This window comes from Cavia porcellus, unplaced genomic scaffold (genome assembly GCF_034190915.1).
Source record: "Cavia porcellus strain 051 isolate PalLab524CR breed Dunkin Hartley unplaced genomic scaffold, mCavPor4.1 scaffold_12, whole genome shotgun sequence".
NCBI classification, from domain to species: domain Eukaryota; kingdom Metazoa; phylum Chordata; class Mammalia; order Rodentia; family Caviidae; genus Cavia; species Cavia porcellus.
In genome coordinates this window covers 43,558,455-43,578,517 of record NW_026947495.1, presented here as the reverse complement: position 1 = coordinate 43,578,517, position 20,063 = coordinate 43,558,455, and the positions used below count along the sequence as shown (strand labels likewise).

At 32.3% G+C, this 20,063-nt stretch overlaps 1 protein-coding gene across 5 annotated transcripts in view; it reads right to left on the bottom strand.

Annotated features, from left to right (window-relative positions):
* Positions 1-20,063, bottom strand: part of Galnt13 (polypeptide N-acetylgalactosaminyltransferase 13) — a 464,434-nt gene that overhangs the window by 253,708 nt on the left and 190,663 nt on the right. The window lies entirely within an intron of this gene.

The window sequence follows — 20,063 nt, the reverse complement described above, 5'->3', positions numbered from 1 at the left end:
AGAGTGCCAGACAGGAAGGGCCTAAGGAGCACACACAGTAGCAGAAGTTATTCCTTCATGACCCATCCTGATATATGGAAAAATGAGCTATTTCCCTTGGTGCTTCTGAATCCAATCAAACTGACACAGGTAAGGCAAACCACCACATCGTGCTGGGGCTCTCATGCCCTTGAAGCTGCCCTCTGTATATTTCATAGGCTCTAATATTTTTTTGCCATATGTGGATGCATTTCTCACCATACATGCATTCTGACTCTTCCGTGGCTGATCATGGTTCTTTGCTTTGCATTTGCATGTTCAACTAACATCTATTGGTTTGGGGAAAAATCTTTTAGTGACAAAAGTGGGAACAGGAGAACAAAGGAAAATTGAAAAGCATTCCCTTTAACTTTGCATGCCCAGCAAAAATTCACAGTAGCTACAATCACTTGTAAAAAGCCATTCAAAAAAGAGGGAGCTTATTTTTTTAATACATTGTGAGATTTAAACTAATCTTTAAAACTTGCTTACATACCAAAAAGATCAATTAGTACCAGAATCCCTCTTTTAACCTTTGATGAATACAAGTTTTGAAGTTGTATATATATCTACTGCAGAAAGAAATCAATGATCATGCAGTTTTCTTTTCATTGTCTAGAATGCAAATTTCACAGTGTCAGGGACTATGCCCTACCTATGTTTGCAATCACAGGATTGGTACAGCTCAGGCAATTTGGTAGGCTCTAACAGTATTTATTCAGTGGATGAGTAGAGTTCATCCAGATCAGTCTTCTGAAAGTAACAGAAAGCTATTTATTTTAGATTTGTAATATCTGACCAGAAATTTACTGGTGTACCCGACCAAGGTCATAACATCCCAACTCTTCACAAGGAGCCTTAAATGAGTTTTTTGTGTCCAAAGCAAATATCCCAAGCAAAAAGCACCTCTGAAACACTCTCTTCAAATCCTAATCAATAATAGTTGCCCACCACCTGTGGAGATTGACTCACCAGCAACTCACTTCTGGTGAGTTCTGTGAATAGACTTCCTCTGTATGTAATTATTTTCTCAGTCTGAAGCACAGAGACACATTTAATTTATCTTTCTCCACCTAAAGACTATAATCAGTGTTCTTTAGCAATCCTCCTTCTAGATAATTTTTTAATCTAATAGAAAATCCAAATATTCACTAAATTCTATCACAGTAAGAGATCAGAACCCAATGCTGTATCTCATACTGGTAAGCTGCATTTCATAGTTTTAAATCACATGAAAATTAAAGAAGCAAAAGCCAGAAATATCAAAATGTAAATAAGCATTCAACCACATCTCATAATGATTAAATATCCAAATCAGTGGTTCATCCTTTCTAAAGTGAGCACTGTTTTAAGTTTTACAATATATAGTAATTGTAAGTGTAAGCATGTACATATGTCTCAGTTAATTACCAATCTCCAGAATTTTACATAGTTAATGGGAAAAAACTGAAAAAAAATTTTTAAAATTTCCCATCAAGAAAAATAAATGGAAAGATTCTATTAAACATACTGAAATTTTGTTTTGTTTGGTATACAAAGAGAGTAACAAAAATCTAACAAAAAAATCAGACATAAAGTACACAACTGCTAGATTATTTTATTTTCTTTTGTAATATTTTATTGATTTTTATATTAATTTTGACTTAAAGGAAAAAGTATCATTATACTATTTTTGTCAGTTTTTTCTTTTAATTGTCATTTAGATCTCTTCAAGAGAATAAACATAAATTTTACTTGGCATGATATTTTCACTTGGGTTTCAAATTGTGAACTTATTCATTAATTTATTTAAAATATATTTACTGAGCATAGATCATTGTCAGATAGTTTGCTAGATATTAAAATTATCAGGAGAAAAATATGCCAGACCATGTACTTGTCTTCCTCAAACTTCAAATTTATGGCAAACAAAAGTCTTCCATCAGTTTTAATAATAATTGATATTTTCTGAACTTTTACATTTTCCAGATTCTTATTTTGAATAAATTTAGTGCATTAAAATGTTAAAACTTAAACACTATCTCCGAATTGTGAATTTACATTGCTAATATTTCAAGTCAGATTATCAACTGTGCTTTCTTATTTTCCTCATGAATGTTTCTATATAAAAATTATATAAGCATTTTGAGTACATAAATCCAGCCACCTAGTAACCTAAACAACAGTACTGATGATATCTTTCCTAACACAGAATTTATTTTACCTTTCATTAAACATATTTATAGTTCTTGAAATTTTATATATATATATAGTTATTATTATAGCTTTCAAATATAAGTAACACTTAAATAGAATGTTACATGTGTTCTTTATATATTCCAGTTATACTTAGCCGTTAATCAATCAACAGTGATCTTTAGGGCCATTTACAGCAATTTAACACCATTACCAGATTTAAAATATTGTGAATTTTTAAATTCGTTTCTTTTTTCTCATTGTTAATTCTACACTTTTTTTGTCATAAATGTGGGGACACAGAATAGTCTATGTAATGCTTATACTCTGTGTGCTTTCATGTATTCTAGGAGGTTCTATAAACACCCCAGAATTTATGATTTAGTAACCATATAAAGACTTTGCATTTTCTGGTATGCTAAATATTCCACTGACATTGATTAATCAAAGGTTCCAAATAACAGAGTTTTAGAGGTTAAAAAAGGTTGTGAATGATCAATACTTTTGTTTTATAAATCATGATGATTTTAAATGATGTTCTTTTTAAAAATGTAGATTTTTAAAAATTAGTAGAAATCTACAATTTCTACTAATTTCTTATTACTATGATTTCATTCTTAAAGTGAGTTATCATATTTATTATCAACATTCCTATGTTTCCCTCAGTGATGCTCCTCAATAGATAGGATTCAAGGAATACAGCCAAATCAACTCCTGCATACCAGATGGAAAACTGCCCAATGATTACACAGGCACCACATCCTAGGCAGAGAATAGATAAGGACAACTTGATGAGTAACAGAACATTCATGTAAAGTACATGGGTTGAAATACAAATTTTATCATTTTCATGAATAATTTTGAAAAACCATGCTATGAAAACCCATTGCCTCATCATTTCACCTTATTAGTAGTGAGGTGTAAAAATATTTGAGAGAAAATATAATAATAATAATTTATAAATTATATATAATAACAGTAAAATTATACAAAAACAGGATGAAACTAATTAACTTAAATTAGAAATCCATATACTGGCTACTTTGTTCTTTTTTTTTTTTTTTTTTTTTTTTTTTGTACCGGGGATCAAACTTACGACCTCTGGCTTAGCAGGTGAGAGCTTATGCCACTGAATGAAATCCCTGGCCAGTTTAGTCCACTTCTTATGTCATTAAAAAAGTGAAACACAGCAAGTTCTCTAACAGTGTACCTCACACATTTAGGCTGTGACTCAGGAATGTGCATCTCATGTACGCCCCATGTCTACAGAGACCCGTTTATACAGCTACAGTTTTTGACATAGTCTAACAAGGACACTTTTGAGGTAACTTACACTGTTAAAATCAGTTATGATTGAATTGGCTGTATGGTGACTCTAAATCTGCTTATGAAAGGTACATGATATCTTGTTTTAAAAGTTAATATATTATTTTGGAATTATATAGGATCTGCAAAAATATTAAAAGTTAAATACACATTTTCTACATGTAAACATTTGTGGTCTGTGTACCAGTACAAAGTACTTAAACATTAAATTACCTTTTTATAATAAATTTTTCTAGTTCTCATTATATTATTGCTGTTTTGATTCTGATAGAAACATTTATGTCAAAATGAAAAATAATTTTTTCATGTATTTATGGTAGTGTGTATATATCTATGTGTCTATGTGGTATACTAGGGATTAGATTCAAGGGATTTTACATTGAATTACAGCCTATTCATTCATTCATTCATTCATTCATTTATTCATGTATGATACATGAACTTCCTGAGTCGTGTTGCCTATACCTAGGCTGGCTTCTATCGTGCTACCTCAGTGTTATAGATTAAAAACTGGTGGTCAAGTTAACACCAGTTGAACTAAATAAGCATGGTGCTGAGCGTAGATAGCCCACCTGAGGAAAGTTGCCAGTATAAATACAGACATGGAGAAGAGCTAGGCATTGTGATTCTCCTGTGTTGCTGTTTTAAGCCTTTGGTTCTCATGGAGGAGCTTGCCATGACTAGCTTCCCCAACATGAATTTAGTCATTATCGACAGAGGAGCTTGGGACCTTGTCAGTGAGAGTGGCTGTAGTTCACTTTGGGGAAGCTCTGCTCCTCACATTGAGCATCACTTCCTCACTCTGAGAGGAAGATGTGTACTATTTAATCTCCAGGGGCAGCTTATCACAACTGGCTTTCTGGCACGTACTCAACTGTTCTCATCCTTGGAGGAGCTCGGGACCTCCTTGTTGATGAGGAGAGCTGCATTACTTTTCAGGGCAGCCCTGGTTCTTATTTTGAGTGCGACTTCTCGACTCCAGTATAGAACCCTCAATGTACTGGCACAGCTCCTTCATCCCACTGGCATAGACTTCCTACCTTCCACAGCTGACCTTTGCGTCTTCCCAGCAGATCTGTAAAAGAGACTTGAGTGAGTCTTTGTTGTGGGCTCTAGACCTTCAGTAGGACTCAGTGAGGCACTGACATGGCCTCTAGGACTTCAGGTAGACTCATGCAGGACATTGCTGTAAGATCCAGGCCCTTCACTAAATATTCTGGATCTTTAGTGTTGTGGATAGGTTTCCTGCACTTTCTTGTATTTAACTTTAGGTGGCCATAATAAAATATTATAAATTCTATGTCCTGACAGTAATTGTTCTCCTCACAATCTCTGAGTACAACACTCAGCCTCCTAGAGTACTGCAATTACAGGTGTATGCCACCATGCCCAGCTAACACAATTCTTTAAAAGTGAAAATACAGTTAACTCTATTATGTTGTTCAGCCCTTGTCTTTTCTTATAATCAGCTCCTCTTGGTTAGAAAAAAAAAGGTTAAACAAAAACACTGAAAAATGGTGTTACCAGTATTATTATTATTGCTTCATTTTCATTGACAAACATAATAACTACTGAAATGGTTGTAACAGATGGATTCTGCCCTTGTGAAGCACTGCCAGGCTCAGCATGGCATCTGCCCAATGTGGCACGGGACAGCACTTCTCTTCAGCACTGACTTCCACATTCTTCTTGCAAACCAGGAAACCCACCTCCCTGCTTTTCGCACTGGTGAGCCAATATTCCCCCAACTAAATGTCACAATGTCACTCTGCTGTACCTTCAAACTCCACCCCGTCAAACTGAATAAAAGCTCAGTGCTTCTCTGTCTGCCCCAAGATTCATCTTGCACTCTACTGTAGCCCTTCTGTGCCCGCATTAAAGGCTTTTTCTTTTTTCCTTTCTTTGCTCTTGCTTTTCTACTAAGCCAAAGAAAAATTTATCACTAATTAATCTTATACCTCTTGAATCCAAGGATATAATGGTCTAATTTATCCATTATTCTAATGCTACTTTCTTTATTATTTATCTACCACCCCTTGGGGTTATGTATTAGAAGTCCATAAGATCTGGCTCTGTCACTCCCTTGATTATCCCTGTCCCCACTGACATCACAAAACATATTGGTCCCTGAAGTGACACTAAAGTGAGATTCACATTTTTATTTTTTTCCTTTTATATTTAGAGTCTATGCCAATGATTTTTTTAGATTTATTACTTTATTTGTTAATATTAAGAAGAAAAGGTAAAACAAATTTTCACAACAAAATAATGAAAAGGTAACAACTGTTGATAAATTACACAACATTATCTTTAGTCACTCAAGTACAAAATATGGGCATAAAAATTACTTCAATCAATATTAGCACAACCTTTCCTATTCAGTGAACTAAGTGACACTAATGGTACAACTAACTTGCATTTTTTTTTTCTTTTCCCTTCTATCCTTTCTCTTTTCCCCTATCTTAGTTTCTTCTTTTTATTAAACAGTTTCCTTCCATTTCACAGTGACTATTGTATATTTTGAACCTTATGGTTGCACATATGTCACTGTGGTGTGATGTTTTTCAATCCTTCTGGGAAGATACACAGAAGGGGAATACCTGGGTTGAATGGGACCTCTAATCCTAAGTTTTTGAGGAATCTCCACACTGATTTCCACAGTGTTTGTACTAATCTACTCTCTAACCAACAGTTGTAAAGGGTTTCTTTTTCCCTATAGAACTAGGAGCATTTTTTATTGGTTGATATATTTTTTTAAAAAAATTAAATGATTTTTTTAATGAATAAGGGAGAGGATGAGATAAAAGGGGGCATAACAACATAACAATACAGGTTAAAGCATAACACTTTCAGCAACCTAGTGCTTCACCACCAAATAACCCAACTTAATAGTAGTTACCATAGTGTCTTTTTCTTTAAAATATTTGAATATAACTTCCTATGCTATAGCATCAAATATATCAAGACTGTGTAACACCATTCAAGTGGATGAAAGCATTGTAGAGTATTTAGAACCAGCTAACAGAAAAAAATGATCAATGGTTTCAATATTATCTCTTTGCCTATAGCAATTTTGTTTATACTACCACATACGATAAAGTCCAGCAAGTTACAACATAATAAAATCAATGGAGACAGAAGAACCATAGTTTGGTACAACTTTAAGACAAGATGTTATTAAATCAGCACTAGCTGTTATTATGTCTTATTTTCTTCAAAGTGGCTGTTCATTGCATCACCGGCCGTGATATCAAACAGCCCAGAATAAAGCCAGTCCAAGTATTGAGTGACAATTTTATAAGGCTGCAAGGCCATATAATGGGGAACCATGGTTATCACGTACTTTTATATGTTTGATTCATTTCCTACACTAGGGAAACTATTCGGAGTTCACAGATGCGAGTTTGATTTAGTTCACTTATGAGTATGGTTTCAAGCTGCGCCCATTTATTGATAAATACCTCAATGTAATCCTTCTTTATAGCTGAGTAGTACTCCATTATATAGAAGTACCACAGCTTTTTTATCCATTCCTCGCTTGATGGACATTTGGGTTGTTTCCATGATCTGGCGATTACAAATTGCGCTGCTATAAACAAAGGTGCGCGTATATCACTTTTGTATGATGCTTTCAGTTCTTCTGGGAAGATGCCTAGTAGTCGGATAGCGGGAACAAATGGGACTTCCAATCCCAGCTTTTTGAGAAACTTCCAGACTGACCTCCACAAAGGTTGTACCAATCTACACTCCCACCAACAGTGTAGGAGAGTTCCTTTTTCCCCACAGCCTCTCCAGCATTTGTTGTTGTTGGTTTTCTTGATCCTGGCCAGGATCAAGAGTGAGATGGTATCTCAGTGTGGTTTTAATTTGCATTTCTCTAATAACCAATGATGATGAACATTTTTTCATGTATTTATTTGCCATTTGTATTTCTTCCTCTGAGAAGTGTGTATTCAATGATTGAGATATAGATCTCTAAGTACAAAATGTCCATTGTAGTTGAATATGCATGAAAATCAAAACACATATTCATTGGAGTTTGGATGAATATTAATTGAACCAAACACATTGTAGTATGTCATAGATATGTGTGCTTGTCCTTTATTATCTCAGTACTCTTATCCTTTTCTCCTCATTCAATGACTTTTTTAGTGCCCCTATTTCCTCTAGATATTCATGTAAGGGCATCAGGAAGAGTTGAACTTTGGTGTCTAAGAATCTGGTTCAAATCATGCCTTCTATACCATATATATATATATATATATATATATATATAGTTTAGAAGAATGTGTTTTCTCTGAATTTTAGCAAGTTTGAAAACTGAGATAATGATTGGTAACACAAATTCTAATAGAAGCTGCTGGAAAGACAGTAAAACTGATGATATAACTAAAAATCTATCTTATCCCCTGCCCTCACTTCTAAGGGAGAAAACTGGCATGGAAGAAGGGTTAAATGAGGTAAAGGGAAATCAAAAACACTGGCTATATGGTGGCACATTCTATTTCTGGGAAAAGGAACTGAAGTATGTATAATATGCCAAACCAAGTGACGGGAATCTCAAAATACTATTCTCAGAAGTTGTAGCTACATTTAACAGATAAGCATCATATTTCCATAGATTTTTTAATGGCTATAAACTATAACCTTAAATAATACTTAAGACTAAAGTGCAATGGGAAAAATATGACTTGGTATCATAGGATTTGGAAGTGTGTGAAGTACAAAACATCTCAGACAAAATTAAAACTTGAGTGGGGGAGGAAGACGTCAGTATTTGGAGAGATGCGCTTCTAAATTTTGGTGCAGCAGGGAGTCATGGGTTCCAAGGACAAGTACACATAATAAGAGGTACCTGGACCTGGGGTTTCACAAGGGGCTTTTCCCTATAAGACTGAGGCGCAGGAGCACTAGAATCAGTCTCTATAAGGTTTATTTTCTGAAGCACAGACTAAGAAAGAGTTCAAGTCACGGGGGAGTCACTGGTCGTTGTTAGGAATCAAATAATAAAGCTCCAAAATATTCTTCACTAAAAATGAAAATATGGAGGCATGCCACAGTGGAGAGTATTATGGTCAAGAGATACTAGCCAAAAACTAGGCTGCACCATTTACTCTCTGAAAACAAAACTTTTTCTAATAACTGCAAATGTCTTTAAAACTGCATGTAAATCATCCAATGCCTTGTAGAGAAATCTGGCACAAAGTTAAGAGGAATTATGAAAGAAAGTAATTTCTAACATTTTACCCCAACAAAAACATCTTTTTTACCTTTAGTTTACCAAATGTAAATTGGAAATAAATACATTTGTATGTTAACCCTAATTAGAGAAGAAGATTCAAGGGAAAGGATTTTTAAAGTCTCCAGCATAGAGTGACACCAACAGCTCAATAAATACAAGCTACCAAAAGAACTATCAACTTTAACGTTTTGATAGACCTATGAACAATCGCTAAATTCTAAGTACTTAAATTATCTGATCTTTGACAGAGTACATTGTAATCACCAACATTATAGTATTTTTAATTTCCATGATTTTCTTGTTACATTTTAGGTGTGTTTTAGTCATTCAAGTGAAGGTATCAAGAATATTGTTAGATATACACTTACGAAAGTCAACCAGAGGCTTGGGCTGAAGACTCCGATGATACTGAAAATAGAGGGTCCATGAAATTACCAAGGAAGTAAATGCCAACAGAATACCAGCAAGTACTAAGATCTTATTGTCTGGTCATTTCTATCTTCAGAAGTCTGTGTGAAAGAAAAGCACTAGTGTAGGGGCTGGGGATTTAGCTCAGCGGCGTAAGTGCCCGTCTTGCAAGCAGGCATGAGTTCAATCCCTGGTACCGGTAAAAACAAAAAGGACAAAAAAAAAAAAAAAAAAAAAAAAAAGAAAGAAAGAAAAGAAAAGCACTAGTGTATAACAAAGTGAAAGAGTGGCAAGAGAAGTATGAGGGAATTAGGATACTGTGGACTGGAGAACCAAGTGGATGACTTATTCCAAAATGGAGATAGTAATAGATTTTGTCAATTTAGGCAGATAACTCAAGATATACAAGGACTGGAAATCTACCTTTAAGTATAGCGACATAAAAATCATTAGTGACCTTAGTAAGAGCAATTTTGCGGACACTGTGTTGCTAAAAGTCCACTGAAGTGGATTTAGAACAAAATGATGAGAGTGATTTAATGCAGTGAGGACAGAAAACTCTTTCCTGAATTTTTTATACAGAAGAAGAGAGAAATGGACATATCTGTGAGAATTCTTAAGTGATGTGATCAATGTGCTTGTTTTTTAAGAAAGAATGAACAGGCTATAAATGTGCTGTGGTGAATAACCCTGGAGATACAAAAGAATTGATGCAAAAAGTGGGCAAAACTATTGAAATAAGGTATTTGAGTACCTAAGAATGGATTGCACTAGGGAATGGCGTGGTTATGATTAGAAATATGGACAATGCACTCAGAGTAATAAAAAAGGAGATACAATATAGTGTTACAAATCCAAGTGAATGGAACATGCCACAATGAGACCAGAAGGAGTTCTGTTCTATTTACTTTTATTTTTTATGTTTTTCTCAATGAAGTAGAAAACAAGGTCCAAAACTGAAAACGTGAATTAGAAAGGAGGTTATCTATCACAGGTATGAGACTGTTGCTGAAATTATGAGAAATTAAAGAAATAGAAAAGGAAAGAGAATAGATAAAGAAAATAGGATTGATGGATACAATTAGACTCTAATTGTTGAGATAGAGGTTGAAAAGTTAACAACTGATAACATCACAATATGAACGGTGCCCAAAACGATAGTGTCTTCATCAAATTATATATTCCTTCTATTTGTTATTATCTTTCCATGTTTTTATTCATATTTAGAATCTCTGTGTTGCTCCTTGCATTTATGTTTATGTAAGTCCCACCTATTATTTTCAACAGCTAATTCATAAGTCATTTTTTTCCATGAACCTCTTAGTAATATAAATGCCCATTTTGTCTTTTCCTTTTCCATATTCTTTGTGTTTTGGAATGGCTCAGAGTACATACTTGAAATTTCATTGTCTGTATTCAAATTACAAATGCATGACCTTGGGGAAATTCATTAACCTAACCTATAAAACAAACACAATTAAAAAATAAGATCTATATCATGGAGTTTTGATTGAAATTTACATAAGCCAAGATCTAGAATATACTTGACACAGAAGTTTTATATTAACTACTAACTGTGTTTACCAGTTTCAAATGGCTTACTAAATTACATGCTTAAATTATATAATGGGGTTAAATTTTTCCCTAATATCTATGCTATGTATTCTCATTAACAGTAATTATTTCCTATATTAGATTTGAACATCACATAAAACACCGCGGAAAAGATATTAAGTATTTGTGAAATTGGAACTTTACTTAGTTGAAACTTAACATCATCCTAATTAGCATGATGATAAAATTATTATACTTAGATTTGAGGATAGAACACTGTCTTAGCAAATTATCTCAGGCAGACTCTATGACATTTAAGTGAAACTGTTTCCATCTACATCTATATTTGCCATCCCTCAAAAACAAAACAAAAAAAATCAAAAATAATAGAGAAAATGCATTTTATCACGGAAAATGAAATAACAATATAAATATGATACTTAAATATGCAGTAGAAAATATATTTTTTATCTTAAAATTATGGCCAGTACATAAAACCCACCACGTATTTCAAGTTGGATGTGGGATGAAAATAATAAATTTACTTATTTTCACAAGTATATCTTACTGCAACAAAAGTACATAGTAATATTACAATATTAAAAGTCAAACCTCACAGTTTCTAATTTACACTGCCGTTACCATTCAGAAAGTATACTGGCTTTTACAGAGAAACATGAAAAGCTTTTAAGCATATTAAGTATTATGCATAAATAGACTGCATAGTGATGACAAGATTTCCTATATCAATAAATGTACATCTCACTGTGAAGAATTAAACATCTAACTTTGAAATAAAATTCTTCTTAAGCTAATCAATATTATAAACTGGCATTAGAATAATTTAGCTCTACCTTAAAACACTGACATAAGCACAAAAAACATCTGTTGGTGGCAAAAACAGGAGGAAGAATTTTTTACAAAATCAAATGTTCTTTTCACTCAGAATTTTTCTGATGATAAAATACAACTATCTGCCTTCTTATGATGATTCAATCTGCATATGTTTGCTATGAAACTATCATTAGTAAAAAATTAAATGTTCTTGTAGCAAATAAAAACTATACAGTTTAAAAACAATATAAACTTTCAAAAGTCCAATTTTAGAAATATTAGAAACTGAAAATTGCTTAAAACTCTTTATACAATCATGTTAATGCTATACATAATAATACCACTGATTTTGCACATGAGAAATACAAAATCAGAATATTAATTGGATATATGACCTATGTTACATTTTTGAAACTTGATATTCATTACAATTTCCATATGCTGTCAAAAACTTTGCCTGTAAAGATAATGATAATTGTTTCTATAATACTTTGACTTATCATATATGCATATGTTGAATTAAATCTATGTCTCATATGAAAAGTAGATATGTGAATGCTAATAGGCACACACACACACATATATTCTTTTCCACAGAAACAGTTTTCATTACCCTAAATTTCCTAGTCACTCAATTGTGAAATAATTAGAGTCAAATTTCAGCTCCTTGATTTTTTTTTTCTTTATATCCAGTCAGTCACTAATTCTGGAATTACCATAATATGCTTGCAACTATATATTTACAGTTCTTTTCCCTCCTCCCTATCTTTTTCAAATTTAAAACACACACAAGTCAAGCTGAAAATTCAATGTTATGCCCAAGCCCTCCTAAAGATATCTTGGATTTATTGCTTATCCTTCCTTTCATTTTAATGCATTACTACTTATTGCTTCATGTTTCTGAGGCCACTATGCTGACAGGTTCCTTATCTAATCATATTTGTGTAAATATAATGGGCCAACAGAGTATCATTACATTCAGGGTTTTCTTAGCTGTAATAGCTTTTTTATAATATTATGGGAATATTCTTTCCTAAATATGATTTTGTCCTACCAAATTCCTTTCCAAAATTTCCCAGCTGCCTACCATGAATTAACAAAGAGGTGCTGCTTTTGAGGTTCCTCACCATCCCAGAACTAAAGCTGAATGGCTAGTGCCACCTTTCCACTCAGTTGTTCAAATTCTTTTTTTATTTTGTTTTATTTAAGGAGAAAAAGAAAGAAAAAACAGAAAAAGGGTACAAGTTATACAAAATTTCAGAAAAAAATGAACAGTAGGAAATCACTAGTTAATAGATTACATATTGTTATCTTAGAAATAGTTGTTCAAGTTACAAAATTAAAGCATATAAAGTGGACTTTCAAACAGTGAGACTGCGAACAGTTTTGTTCAATGATCCAACAAAACTCAGGAATATGGTAATTTATCTTATACACTTAAACATATATGCAGTTATATCCTTTAGAGCACTTTCTTTTCTTTTATACCAATGACAATTACACATTTTGGGTTTTATTAATCCCACAGTTCTTATTACTTTTTTTGAAGAGAGTAAAACCAAATGCGACATATCAGAACAGACTCAGTCAAATCAAAAGGATGGACATAATAGATAATGTATAAACAAAATACAAGGTGATCAACAATGGTTACCATACTGGCTCTTGCTATCTTAAGAAGAATTGCCTATATCATCAGTTATAATAAATTGAACAAAACAGTAAAGAGTAAAACCAAAACATTGGAGACACTAGAGGACTTCAAAAGAAGATAATAGTCAACCAGAATGGGCGTCATAATGAATCTTATTGTCTTCACAGTTGTTGCCTATTCTTTCGAACTTGGTACTATCAAGCAAATTCTTTCTGCCTACACTAATCACCATCCCCCAATCCTCAAGTACCCAAACCCTTGTCATTTTAAAAGTTACTTTTCTTCTTTAAAAATTCTTAGTTCATTAGAGAAGTCTGTCATTTTAATGATATGAATTGTAGTTTTGAATGAGTGTTAAACAGAGTAACATTTCCATATTAATCACATAAAATCAAAATACAGAGAACAGAACCAAAATGTTAGAACTATACTGAAAATTTAGGGTCCACAATAGTGAGTAGATATAAATAAAGCTTGTTTACTCCTAAGTGGGAAAAAATATAAATAAAAATATTACAATTGTGGGAGATTTCAAAAACAAATTTAAATTCTCTTATTCAATTTGTAAAGCAGATGAACAGTTGAAAGTTATTTTGTAAACGATGATGTTCCTGCTCCCTCCAAAAGCAGCTGATTCCTCTAAATTTACTTTTCACCCTAGAAAAAGTTCTGTTATAATACTGGTCCCGTACATATCTAGTCTATAAAGTTGCTCTTTTCTTCACCTGCAGACAATTGATGTTTGAAATTCATATTGCCAAGTATTAGATTTTTTTATATTTCGCTCTGCAATGAAAGATTATTTTAATTTTCATGGTTATATTATTAGATTCTGATAAGTGCTAAACATGTAAAATCAAAAATTCTTTAAACAAAAAATCCAGAGTGTGAACGAAAACTAAATTTTCAACTGTGAGAAGAAAGCATTTATCATTAAAAATGCTAACAAGGACCAGGGATATAGCTCAGTGGCACAGCACTTGCCTGGCAAACGTGAGGTTGTTTAGTTTGATCCTCGGTACCAAATAAATAAATAAAAGAAAATCATAAAAATGCCCATAAAATAAAGTTATGTTACACTTCCCAATTTTAAAAGTTACTTCAAAGGAACAGCAGTCAAAACAGGGTAAGACAACACCAAAGGAACAGAACAGATATTCTAGAAATAAAGTTTTTGTATACAGCCAAATGATTTTCAACAAGAATTCTAAGACTGCATAATATAAGAGAAATGTATTTTCAATAATAGATATTTATATGCAAAACAATGTGTTTGTGCCCTTATATTCCACAATATAGAAACTAGGTCATTAGTAAAAATAGATTTTAAAAATCTACATATAAGAGCTTATACTATGAAATTCTCAGATTAAATCATAAGAAATATGAGAATAGATTTTTCTATAATTTGTTAGACATGATGCGAAAGACAAGTAAAATAGATAATCTAAATGAAAAAAAAATCTGTACATTCAAAGAAACAACCAAGAATGAAAAGGCAAATTACAGAATAAAACAGTAAATTTGCAAATTATAAATCTGATGGTATTAATATCCATACAAAATAAAAATATTTACAACTTTGTAACAAAAAATACCAGAGTTTAAAAATGGGCAAAAATTTGTATCAGCATTCTTCCAAAGAAAATACACAAGTGAACAAAAGCCAATCCAAAATGTTTAACATCATCCAAGTGGATACAAGCAAATGCAAAATATTTAATATCATCAATCATCAAGGATATATAAATCAAAAAGTCTTTATAGGATATTAGCTTATATTCACTAGCATGGTTATTGTCAAAAAAAAAAAAAGAATAAAGTAAAATATGTGGGAAGGTAAAAGGCTGGAACCATTACAATATTGTAGTGACCATGGAAACAATGTATCTCCCCAAATACTGAAAATAGAGTTAGAATCAAGGAATTCTAGTTTTGGTTATATGGATTGAAAATAAGGTCTGAAAGAGACATGTATACACCCAAGTTCTTAGCAACATTGTGCAAAAAAGCCAAAGATAAAAATCTCTCACCTGTATATTTATTGAAGAATAAAGAAAATATGCTATATACATACAAGGGAATATTCAGATTTTAAAATTTAAGAAACTCTGATACCTCATACGATACTGATGAAACGATGCAATTCTAAGTTCAATAAGCCATCACAAAAAGACAATATGCTTCCAGATATGGGCATTGCTTTCACTAGACAAATTCACAGAGAAAGGAAGAAAAAAATCCAGGACTCTCTTTTGATGAAAACAGTTTCAAACTTGCATTATGAAAAGAATTATGAACACAGATTGAACTGTGCATAATGTTAGAAGGGAGGAAAATTTTTGACCATCCTTTTGGTTTTGTATTGGGGCCTTTAAGTTAATCAAATAAGTACAGATTGATAGAAAAAACAATCATACAGAATCACATGTTGTCAATAAGTTAATTTTTGTCTTTGTAAAAAACAAGTGGATACTCAAAAAAAAAAAAAAAAAACAGTTAAATGCACTAAGCTTATATGTCATCTGTAGGGAGCTGGCTCAACGTGACTTTGGCTATGTTATTGTAACCAACATTTTGCCTGCCACATGACTGTGGTATATGGCCCAAACCCTACAAGACAGATGAAGTCATCAATACAGCAGAATATTTGTACCTGCCAGTATGCCCAGATCAATTCTTAACTGATGTTGGATAGGTTACTTGTTTCTTACTTGTTTCTCAGAAAGACCAGGAGAGCTTTGATTGGTTACAACCCAACTTTGTCTACATTAGGGTATAAACTCCTTCATATTTTAGAGTGTAAGAGTCCCTTTGTCCTGCTATCACCTAAGAGATATTTCTGTCTTTAAACCCCCTCCAATATCGTACTTCATGCAGTCCTCTATCTGCCTGCCTCTTTGCTTTCACAGCATTTTCCACCTTTAGCTGCTCATTCTTACGCAGAGTACATACTTTTTTGGAAACACCGCTTTAACAAACAGTGATAAATTGTGAGGTGCCAAGACAATGGAAGCAAGCTAGAGACTCACAGAAGTGGTAAACTGTGATAATAAATGGAAGATAGAAGTTATTTAGTAGAATTTATTTTGCACTGACTTATCGTGGCCCTGTCACTGTCTCTGCTGAGACAGCTGGATCCCCCCTGCCCCCAGTATAAGAAAAGGAATGCCTCAAACAGGAGAAACATATACCCCGGCCTTTAGATACAAGGTGGAGAGCAGAAAACTTTCCCCTTGCCTGTTTTTTCTCAATTGAATTGAGCTCAAAATGATCCCATTATACTTATCACTACTGACCTGTGCTTATAAAAATCGTTGCAATGGTTACTTTTTACACTATATTTATATATTACCTTATAATTTTAAAAAGAGATCAAAGCCATAGCTTCAGAAAATTAACTCACATAAGAAAATTTAAGAGACATAGTTCAAGTTTAAATAGTGTTATGCAGCATGGGTTCTGCCTAAAGCAATACTTAAATGTGTTCGTAAGAACATGGCTACACATTTTTATTCTATTGCATATTTGAAAGAAAAAGAATGGTGCATCAGCATTATTACCCCAAAGAAATAATAGCTATAATTTTTACATTCATCCAATGCAAACACACAAATATTCTTATACACCACTTGTAAAATGGATAGTGAAATTAGTTCTACAGATGAACACATATACCACAATATTAAAATGTTATTATGTTCACAGGCAAAATTTTTGCTAGTATTTGCAAGCTATGGTAATTCTCAAATTGAAAAGAAAAGATGTGGAACAAAGATCAAAAATCCAATTAATGTTCTCATTTTTTATTTCTTCTTTGTGCAATAAATGCTATACTTATCATATTTTAATTTACAGGAAAGGAAATTCATATAAATGGGCAGGTACTCAAGAGACTGAGCACAGAAGTGAATATACCATAGCTTGCTTTTTATTTTGTATAGTAAATAAATTCTGTCCTTTGAGAGCAATTTACTCAAAATTTGTGTTCTATAGCATTTTTCCACTAATAACAAAAGTTTGCTAAAATATTTTTCTCTTTATTGGCTTGCAAGTGTGCAGATGTATGAAGCAGTTATTTGATCAATACATAAATAGCTGAAATAAATTTCCTATTTTCTCTGTGTTTCCCTGATGAAATATATTTAGATACCAGATGCATTATAACCTTGAAACAATTCAATACCAGTATCTGAAGTGCCATGAAATGTCTGACTACAAGTAAATATAAAGAACTTTAGAATTCTGGTTTAGTTGCCTATAGCTTTTGAAAGAAACATTTATCCAATAATTACTGTCAACTTCTTATCCAAAAAGAAATGCAAGGAGCAGAGGGAGAAGTTTGTAGCTTCAAAAGTTTCCAATAATTCAAACCAAGAAGTAAGGACAAAGGAGAATTCCACAACATAATAATGTCTATAAAAGTAGAAAATATTTTACATGTATATTTCATTAAGGCAAAATATATCATTTTCATTATTTTTTCAATCATATATGACAAAAAATATCATAATTAGTCATATGTCTGTGTGTATCATATCTCTAAACTCCCACATTTCAAAGCTGTTATACATGTTTTGTCCTCTCAAGACTAAGCTTTCAGTTAAAAAATAAGGATTTGCTCACTGGTTGAGCTCACTGGATTTGCTCACTGATTAGTTTAATTAGTGAAAGGCAACTTGCGCTTAGAAAATGTATCACTTGGCCAAGATGAAACACTAAGTTATAGAGTCAAATCTTAATCCTCTGTACTTTTTTCCATATCAAGAGAATTTCTGCCACTTTTACTTGAACATTTTCTCTCTACAATGGCATTTTGTTCTCCCCATTTGTTTTCCACATAATGGAATGCAGTAGACCATGGGTCATGATCATAGACTTCCTACTTTTTTTTTTCCTACCTCCTGCAAAGCTAAGCAGCACAGGTTAACATTGGCTACTAAAATGCTCACAATGATGTATGCTGCCCTAAGGGGGAGCATTCCAAAATTTACTCCAGGTTTTCCTGATATTTCATCACAATTGTCTCCAAAGGAAGTTCTTTGACTAGTCTGTTTCCTGTGAGAAGATGGAATATTTATTTATTTTTATTATTCTGAACATATTTCCGATATTTTTACATTGATATTAAGCCAAAATGCAGCATTAATCTGCTAGGACTATTCCTGGATTTAGTCAAAACAGTTTAAAGGTATATTATTGTAAAATATATTTAGATATTTGAAAGAATTCATTGTGTAGGTGATTCAGGCACATTCTCAATATCAACTCAGGTTTTCCATGGAAACAAAATAAGCTTTTGTAAAACTGCCTATGTTGGAATCTACTTTTAACATCTTTACATAATTCATACACTTCTTCATTTCACTGTGGTTAATTTAATGTGCTAATCTGTTTTTTCCTCTCTCTAGGGATCAAATTGAGCATCTCACTATACAACTGGACTACACTCCAGTCTCCATCACATTTTTAAAGATACAATTACCTAAATATTAAAGTTTAACAGAGTAATAAAAGTTTAGAAACTTTAGATAAAATAATTATTAAAATATCTCTGTAACTATTAAATGAAATTTTCGATATTTGATTTATAAGGAGTTTTTCAACATTAACCATCCAAAATGGCTTGTAGTCATCCCCCATAACTTCATACACTATGATTCATCTAGCAATTTGGAAGATATTTCTGGTTTCTTTTTGATGACACCCACTTTTGGTGTTTCAGTAAAATAAAATAGAAAAAATAGTTATTTTAATATTATTTCAAAAAGTGTTGGTAAAGTGTCAAAATTCAAGCAATAATAACCACAGTAAAAATGGCGTGTATGTAATTTTTATGCTAAGTAATTTAAATCCTTCATTTACAAATGTTGAATGGTTCCACAGTGTGAGGCTTGATCACTCAAGCATTGAGTTGCTAAGTGATTCCTAAATTCTTAAAACAAGAAATACCACTGTCCAAAAACACTTGAAAATTTTGTACAATTAAGATTTTGCTATTATTTTCCAATCTATTTATCTGTATTAAATCAATTCTTACTTTTTTACTTCTAGATCTGTTATAAAATTAATTACAGCTAAACTATTGTTTCAAATTTTAAAAGATTATTTGTATAGTTTTTTCTGAATATATTTGCATCATATGTACCCATTTTATCACACCAGGGCATACAAAACAAAGTAATAAATGCACCAATATTAAGCAATAAATCAGCTAAAGTGTTAAGGATTAATTCTGTATTAAATCCATTCTTACTTTGTTAATTCTAGATGTGTTATAAAATTTAATTACCTTGAATTATGATAGCTAAACTGTTACTTCAAATTTTAAAAGATTATTTGTATAGTTTTTCTGGATATATTACCATTATATGTACCCATTTTGTCACACCAAGGCATATAAAACAAAGTGATAAATGCAAAAATATTAAATAATAAAACATCCAAAATGTTCAAGATTAAAGAATATGCATGCGGCATAGCATTTAAAATGGCATTAATACACGCAAGCATAAACTCAACACTATATGTAAAGTATTCTTTATATTTCAAATCAAGTTTGTTTGATAGAGAAAAATGTTTTTCTCTAGAGAATTGTTTGTTTTCTAGACAAAAATGTTTTTTTTTTTCCCTCTAGAGAATTGTTTTCTAGAGAAAAATGTCCATAACACGTATTTATTTTTGGTATTTTAAAAAGAAATCCATCAAGCCATACAGTGTTATGAGAAATCAGTCATTTAGCCACTTAGTGAATCCTGAAAATAATCATCCTTGGTATCTCACTAAGGATTTGGTCTTATTTGAAGAAACTTAGAAAGGAAAAATATATAATTTAATAAATCTGATATTAGT